Source organism: Lygodium microphyllum, chromosome 2, assembly GCF_053477565.2.
Source record: "Lygodium microphyllum isolate KBCC chromosome 2, Lygodium_microphyllum_v1.1.10, whole genome shotgun sequence".
Lineage (NCBI taxonomy): Eukaryota > Viridiplantae > Streptophyta > Polypodiopsida > Schizaeales > Lygodiaceae > Lygodium > Lygodium microphyllum.
The window spans coordinates 104,093,130-104,101,636 of NC_141136.1; positions in this window are offsets into that span (position 1 = coordinate 104,093,130).

Below are 8,507 nucleotides of genomic sequence, written 5' to 3' on the forward strand. Positions count from 1 at the left end.
CTCTTGCGGGCACAAGGATACCACGAGGGCAATCCCTGGATTTGGGTGCCTAAAAAGGGCCAGCTAAGAAGCTCATCTAAAAGCAATCTCACCCTAACGAGAGGGGTTTGCACAAGTGGCGCCCAGAACACAGTTAGCGGGCCAAGGCCAGTGATGGCTAGCAAGCCTCAGCTCGTCTATCGACCAAAGCAAATGCCCCAGGCCTTAAACCTACCTAATTCTAAGAACTTACAAACCACGATGACTGCCCGCTCAGAACCGAGTACAACCCCCATGCCTCTAGAGCTTCCTACAGCGTCTCAAAGTGTTTCCCATTGCGAGGACCGAACCATGACACCGATGAGGAAGTCACAACTATCTAGTCCAGTTGCACTAGCACCACCAGAGGGTCTTAAACCCTCCTACGCAATACGACCTTTCCTCTCTTTGGCTAAGGATCTTGTCGCAACTTCTGGGGATGATTTAATAACCTGCATTAAAATGTTAGATGAAACTGTCACTACATTTGCTAGAAGCTACGAGAGGCTAGGCCTAGGTCTTCTTGATGAAACGCTTGCTTCGGATGTTCGTGCGTTACCATGCACTTGGCAGGAATACGAACTTATGACCACTAAAGTTCCCAAAATTGCTACCGAGCTGATAGTACCAAACGATGAAATCTCGAAGGATCAGGCTGCACTCAGAAGACTTATCACTTCTTATCGTAAGCCTCTGTGTTCTGCTCCTGAACAGGAGCTGCGAGAGCTCACGCAAATGGCAAGCTCACCTTCCGCATTCTTGCAGCAGTGGTTTACGCTAAGGATCCAATGGGAGAAAAAAGGTTGTCGCATAATGACCAATGCTGAGCAACGAAGGGCAATCAAAACTATCGAATATGACCCCACGTACGTGGCACCTATTTCGTTTAAGGTCTTGGCCATCACCCGTGATCAGCATTTGGGCGACCATGTGCTCGCCCACCCCTACATTGACCAATTCCTCACCCAAGAGGAATTACATGTTGCCAGTCGCCTCAGTACCGGGGATCTCTTCCACGACGTTTTGACATACATTTCCCAAGTCTTCATCCAACCATCCACTCTAGATTGTCATGCCCAACTCGAATACAATCCAAACTTCTATGATTGGCTATTGGCTAGGTAAGTCAACCCACGTAAACAAGTGCTTACGTCGCCCTTCCTGTGCTAATCCTAGGAAGGATTCTTTGAAAGATTCCTGATGGAGGGGGGAGCAAGGTGACCAAGAGCAGAGCAAAGATGAAAAGTTATGTTATCCAGCTAGCAGATTGTTATAATTAAGAAAGTTTCTATGGAAGAATATTGCAGAATAAAACAATAGCAATGGTCAAGCCTCTAAGCAAGTGTGCCCACTTTAAGCCCATCTATTTTTCTCTCAAACTTAGTTCTAATTAGAAATGCGCCGATTGTTGGGCATTAAATGTTGGCATGGTGTGTTGACAGGTCACCGCCATGGCAGGACAGGACAAAGGAGGCAAACTACCATTCTCAGAAGAGAAAATGACCAAATTCGGCATCGCCGTCGAGACGCGCGGATTCAGTCACTTCACCTTCAAGCACACACTGAATCTGGACGAAGCCATCATGGAGGAACCCGCGATCAAAGACTTAGTGGTGGACAGATGTCATCTCCACAAGTACGTGGAAAAGGTGGGGCAGGCGGTGGATTATAGTATGTGCGTGGATTTCTTGAGGAATTTCGACAAAAGCAGGAACTGTGGCACCGTCACAGTAAGGACAGGGGAGCAAGAAAGGAGAATCAAAGTGCCCCTCAATGCAATGATCATAGAAAAGGCCCTGGGGCTTGTGCCAAAGAAAGAGAGAAGGCCGAGATGAGACGTTTACACCATGTTGGGGGTCAAGAAAGAAGCGGTGCGTACTGTGGATGGAATCAGCTTGGCTGACATCCCGGACCCAGTGGTGAAACTACAAGCAAAAATGATCCATACCCTCTTCTCGGGTCAGCATTACAATGCGCTGATGAACAGAATCGAGGTCCCACTATTGGAAAGGATAGCAGCAGGAACCCCTGAAGAAATAGACTGGAATGGATTCATATAGAAAACCATTCAAAGTTCAGCTGCCCTCCTCACCCCGGCGGAAGCACCAGCAGAAGGAGAGTTTCTGCCTCAACAACATGCTCCGCAAGGAAGAAACCTGCGTCGAAAGCGGCTACAATCAGATACAGGAGCATCCTGACAGCCATTATAGATGAAGCAATAAAGAATGAGGGCATCATGGAGGAGGAAGCAGCGCATCAAAGCTCAGCTCACCACGGCGGAGGGGAATCGAGTGAAGGAACAGTAAGCGACAAGGGACAGCAGGAAGTGCCGCCTCCACGAGCGACCAAACTCGCAGAACAAAGCAAAAGTGATAGGAGACAGAATGAGAAAAAAGAGAAATTAAGTAAGGAAGAACGGACTGACATCAAAAAAGCTAAGAAAGACTCTCGAAGGGCCGAGGAAGAAAGGAGGAGGAAAGAGGAGGAGGAGCTCACCAGAATAGGAGAGGAGTCGAAGAAGGCGGAAGAGGACAGGAAAAGGAGGGCAGAGGAAGAAGCCGAGGAGCAGCGACTCAAGGAACTGGCCGAACTGGCGGAAGCCACCCAAAGGTCAGTGGAAGAGACCCATGGGGGTGGAGAACTCGAACCCGCAAGCCCTGGCCATAAAGCCGAAGCCAACGCAAGTGTGGAAGCAGCACCGGTGGTCGTAGGCAAGGGCAAGTCCCTCCTACATCCACTCCCTCCCTCCTTTGTGCCAAAAACAGCGGAAATCACGACCGCCGCTGCTGCACACCCCATGCCTCCTCTCGACGCGGCACAGCTCATGACCATGATGCAGATGCTTGTGAGCAGGGTGGCCGAAATTGTCCCTGAAACTCGATTGAAAAGGCATGCTGCCGCAAATGTAGAGTCTCAGCAAGATCCCAAACGACAAAGGCTGGAGGCATCGACAACCACGCCCAATACTCCCATACTTGCCGCAGACTATGACGCATATGTGGCCAAGCTACTGACACAACTGGACAAGGCAAAAGAAGAAAAGAAGGTGGCCCTACTGGACTTAGAGAAAGAAAAGGAGACGTCAACGGCCCTCAAGCTAGAGGTCTCAAGGTAGGAAGCTGACAGACGGAGAGAGATAAAGGACCCTGCAAGATCAGCTAGAAGAAAAAACGAAGCAAGCCCAAACCAATGAAAGCCGCCTTAGGCAAAGGCTGGAGGATGAGGAGCAAAGCCTGGTGGCGGAACAAAGAAACATAAAACTTTTGATGCAGCAATACAGTGATCTCCAGCAAAGGGTGGCCCAAGTGGAAAAGCTCTACCAGGAGGCTCAGGAAGGCGAAGCCACTGTTCCACAAGAGCATGCAACGGAGCCCCAATCATGGCACGAGCAAGAAGAACATGACAGGCTAATCAGGGAAATCGAATTCCTGAAAAATGAAGGGCCGGGGGTCCCAGCAGCTAAAGCAAAACGACTACAGGATGAAGTACAGAGATTGCAAGATGCGCTGGAGACCTCCCAAGAAGATGTGGAAGCCCTCATGGCCATGACTTTTAATCAAAAGAGGCTGCTCCGCACTAAGATCCAGAGCCTAGAACAGTTGGTCCAAGAGAAATCAGAAATCCTGACCGAAGCGCACCACAGGCTCAGCATTGTTGATCAAGCAAGAGGGATCGCTAAAGAACAGCTAGCTCAAAAACTAAAAGAAAGAAACCAGTTATGGTTCTTATCAAATGAGCAGCAACAGGTGGTAACCACCCTGGCGGGCTAGCAAGAGGAACAAAGGCAAAAGATGGAGGAGAGAGCCATGGAGTGGGAAAGAAAGAACTTTGACAGGGTGAGGGATTTAACAGAACGGCTTGCGGTGGCAGAGTGTGAAAGAATGCTGGCCGAGGCTAGGGTTGAGGCTGCAGAGATAACCACTAAGACCTAGCGACAAGCCTTTCTCAACACAGTGCTCCACGTGATGCAAGCCAAGGGCGATGATACAGTGGAATAGGTAAAAAGAAAGTTGGAGCTAAGTACCCGGGCGCTACGATACGACCTTCAAGAGTGGGAGCTTCCAACAAGTACAGGAATAACTAAAGAGCAACAGTTCTACTACCTGCGCTGTAAGGGCCTTTCCACTGTAGAGCTCAAGGAGTTGGGTTTTCAGGAGCAGGAGCAGCCACCGCCACCACCACCAGTCGTTCCTCCTGTGGTAGAGCGAAATGTCGAAGAGGGCCCAGACTTCGAGCAAGATGAGGATGAAGAGCCACCAAGGATGCCGAGTCCACCTCAACCAGAGATCCCACAGGAGGAACCTACCGACGCCGAGCTACCTGAATGCATAATTGCAGCAAGGAGAAGGAGGCAAGAGCTAACAGAGGAGGCCCAACGCCGAGTGTGCATACTCCCACGACAACTTCCTCAGGAGCCCATGCCACTGCGAAATGATATGCATCCTGTAGATTGGCCCCAGGAGTTGATCATATGGTGCCAGAGAGAGCTACATAGAAGGCCATTCGAGCTTTCATTCTCTTTTCCACGCTCCCTGGACCGGGCCCTACCTCTAGGAGTCGTAGCCAAGATCAAAGATCTGGCTAACGAACTCGCAAATAGATGGATGGAAGAGAGAAGCATGATAATAACCAGGTGGAGACAAGAGCCACGAGAATACTGGGAAGACAAGGTCGGTCTGGTTCCCAAATCCGTCCAAGGCTACGAGGCACATCCGAAATGGTGGAGGAGGATTTGGGACACCAATTTTGATGCCTGGACCGCATTTTGTAGCTCCCTCCCCGAAGAGCGCAATGATCCCATCTACATGCCCTACCCCCGTAGGCATGGAGTGGATTACAACAGAGATTTGCATGGGGATTTTGACTTCCCGAGAATCTATAATGTAAATGCTAGAAGCCCGAAGGAGTGCTTACTATTTAGGGTAGAAGATCTGCTTCCCTCCATAAATCGATTTCTTGTAGATTTCTCTTCCTGCCCCGATCCCACATTCTTAACTACTTGTAATTACCTTCGACTTCTCAAATTCCTACTGCTCCAGAAACCTGCAGCAGAGGAAGCCCATCTCCCTCCACTCTTTTTTTTATCTTAACCTAGGAATAGATAGTAGAGCCATGACGAGGTTGATGATCCGCGCTACTCTCCTCCCAGCTTTCTGCTTAGAGCTATTAGAAAATATGAGTGACACCCGTTTTGCAAGGTGTAATCACCCCTTTTTATCCACCACTCCTATAAGAGCTAGGGCCGGTATTAAGGAATACTTACAAAGTGACGCATTTTTATCACGAGGCCTGCGACTGCCCTGTGACTAAATAGGTGCCTCATACATTGCCCAATGTACTCTCTCTCATTCACCACCAAAAAAAAAAAGTGCTTGCTGTCTTCATTCACTATTGTGGTGCACCATACTCACTGCATCTAGAGTCCTCTCTAGCCCCTCCCCCACTTCACACTTAGGGCACATCAAGGGCATTACTTTCGGACTTGTCACCCTGAGTTCCGCACCGCACCTCAGAAGCCGCACAAACTGGGTCCTCAAGTGTGGGACATTACCAAGGGCTTACCCAAGGTTAGACCCATCTCCCAGTTCCACTGGCACGGGCACCATGCACTACACAGTGAGACAGACACACCTCCTAGGAAGTGCACCACTTTTCTTGCAGGTTATGTTCGTGTTTCAAGAACGGGCTGCTTGGCTGAAGGCAATCATCTACTACATCCTCCAATGACAAGGAATTTTTCCAGAAGTCGAACATGACCCCATTACTACAACTTCAGGAGCTTCGCTGCGAAGGTTTCAATGGCTCCACAGATTTCATGTTGACAACCATCCGCCTATTGATGGGCTGCCATTGGCATAGATCTTGGAACCTCACCGTCCAATGATCCATGCCCACTGCCTCAAGATCTACGGATCGCTTATTAGCACCACAAGCCCGAAGACTTTCAACTCAAAACTGAAGGTCCTCTACTCCCAGACAAGGGTTTTCAGCCTAGGCCACGGCTTTTCAAGGCAAACAACGTTTGGGGGGTTTCTCAAGAATAAATCCCTCCAATACCATCCTCCTAAGGGACTGCTTCTTGTTTCAAGCGTTTCGAATACTCAAACGACGACCGGCTCCATAAGGGCGCCAGAACAGTGAGAAAGATGCCGAGAATCGTCAGGAAGACTAAAACACGCTGGAATCTCTCCTAGTCATCGTCATCACACCCCATCACCTCTCATTCACAAGCCTCAGTGTCCTCTACCCACCTGTTACACCTAGCAATAGCATCATCTATCCCACTACTTCCCACCACAGTGCCATGGGACTAGCACTCGTCTAGGAGGGGGGTAATGTTAACCCCAACACGAAGAAAGCAAAAGAAAGTGAAAAAGACGCAGGGCAAAGGCGGGAAAAAAGGTAGCCCAACTAAAGGAAGAAGAGGAAAAAAGACCAAAAGCGCAAGGGCAACCTTAAAAGTCCAAGGCAAATGCCGAAGGGGAAAGGCGCATTTTAAAATGGAAAAGGCGCACCCTGAAATATTGTAAAAGAGTGCCGGGCTCTCACCTGTGCAATTTGTAAATGCAGACAGGCGGTGGAAAGGAAGCTAGGAGAATAGACGGACAATGAGAAAAGGGGCCTAGGCTAATGGCCGGCCATGTAAAAAAAGGGGGATGACCGCCCATGGAAATGAGGGCATGTATATAAAGTTAAAAATGAATGAGAAGAGCATTCTCGTGTGTGGTAGACAGCGTCTTCTTCTTCTTCTCCTCTTGTTTCTTGCCTTCTTGCCTCCTTGTTTGTGCTCGAGAGAGGGACTGAGAGAGTGTGAGGGAGTGATCATGTGAGGGCGAGGGATCTTGGAGAAGAAGCTCTCCATCTTCTCTCTTCATCTTCTCCTCCTCTCTTCTCTTCTCTTGTCTCGAACATGGCTATGGAGGATGAAGCTCATGGGAGAGGGATTGAGGTTGCTTGAGCTTGCCTCAAGGATCGTGGAGTTGCAGGGGTGCAAGAGAGAGGGAGGTACTCGATCGAGCATCAAGGTAAGCTCACTACACCCATAAGGTAAGCATTGCGCGACGGCTATGTGAGAGGTAGCTACGGCTGCTTAGTTCGAAACACTTGAGCAATAAGTGGTCCGTAGGTCTCGGGGTAGAGCTCGAAGAGCTCCCACACTACCTTAATAAGAATCAAGATTCAACATAGATGATTTCCAAACTTGATCAATCTTACCCTTCCATAAGCATTAGTGGAACACATTTAGTAGCAAAGTGCATCATGTTCTTCAATATGTCCTTAATTCTAATGACCTCTTGCTTATTATCTACTCCTTTAGATTTGTCACTCCACATTAAGTGGATTTGGGTCCCCTCCCTTTAGATTGAATACAAGTTTTTTGAAGGAGCATAGGTTTTAGGGACTTATAAAGATTGTATGGCTTGAAATCACTACTAGTTCATCCATTGAAGGTTATGTTGGAGCAATTGATGTGATCACCTATTCCTTGAAGGATTATGGAATCCGAAAGGAGGCTACTAGGAGGAGAGAAATCTCTCAAGAAATTGAGAGAAGAAGATGCACTCCATTCACTATTGCTTTGGATCCTAATGATATTTTTCTTCTTGTGCTCTTCAAGATTTAAAAGTTAATGCAAGATCGAGAAGAGATTTGTCTTCAAGATGTTGTTGTTCAACTAAAAGCTACTCAATATTTGAAGGAGATTCCCCTATTAGATTATTTTTTGATGCCCTCAAAGATAAACAAAGGAGAGTGACAATAATGGCCTTGAGAATACGTATGGTCAATTAGTTCAACCTGATGAGCTAATTGCTACTACTTTCATGATCATTTAGCCTCTTTATTAGGCATTAACATTGAGGTCAACTCTCACTATGGTACAAGGCTTTTTGAGTTCCTAGATTGTGTTGATATTTGGTTGGATACTAACACTATTCTAAGCTTGGACCATCCTTCCTTTTTGGAGGAGGTTTATGCTATCTTTGTTATGAAGAGAGGAATGCGTTAGGTCTAATGCACTTCTAGTTGAGTTCTTCCAAGCATAATGTGACACATGCACCCATGACCTATGTAACTTCCTTGATGCTTGTGTCTCATTCACATTCTTATGAGTAGTCATGATCAGGGGTATGATCAAGTTTAACCTTGAGGCATTAGAGACAAGGAATGCTATCCATTGGAGGCCCCTCTTGGTCTTAATATCACATCTAAGAAGAGATTCGATAGGCTAATGACTAAGTTCCATACTAAGCTAATGAGATGATTAAAGGCTTCTATGAGTCTAGTTGTTCACAAGCTAGTTATTCTTAATATTGTCTTGACACTTGCTTTCATTATTGTTGGTGTAGTTTTCTCCTTCAACTTTGCGATATGATTCAAGTTCAAAAGGAAATTCTAGGACTTTTTTTGAAGATTTAATGACAAATGTGTTTACCATTGAATTTTTCGATAGGTCTCAACTTCAACAAAAAATAATACTAGCTAGGACT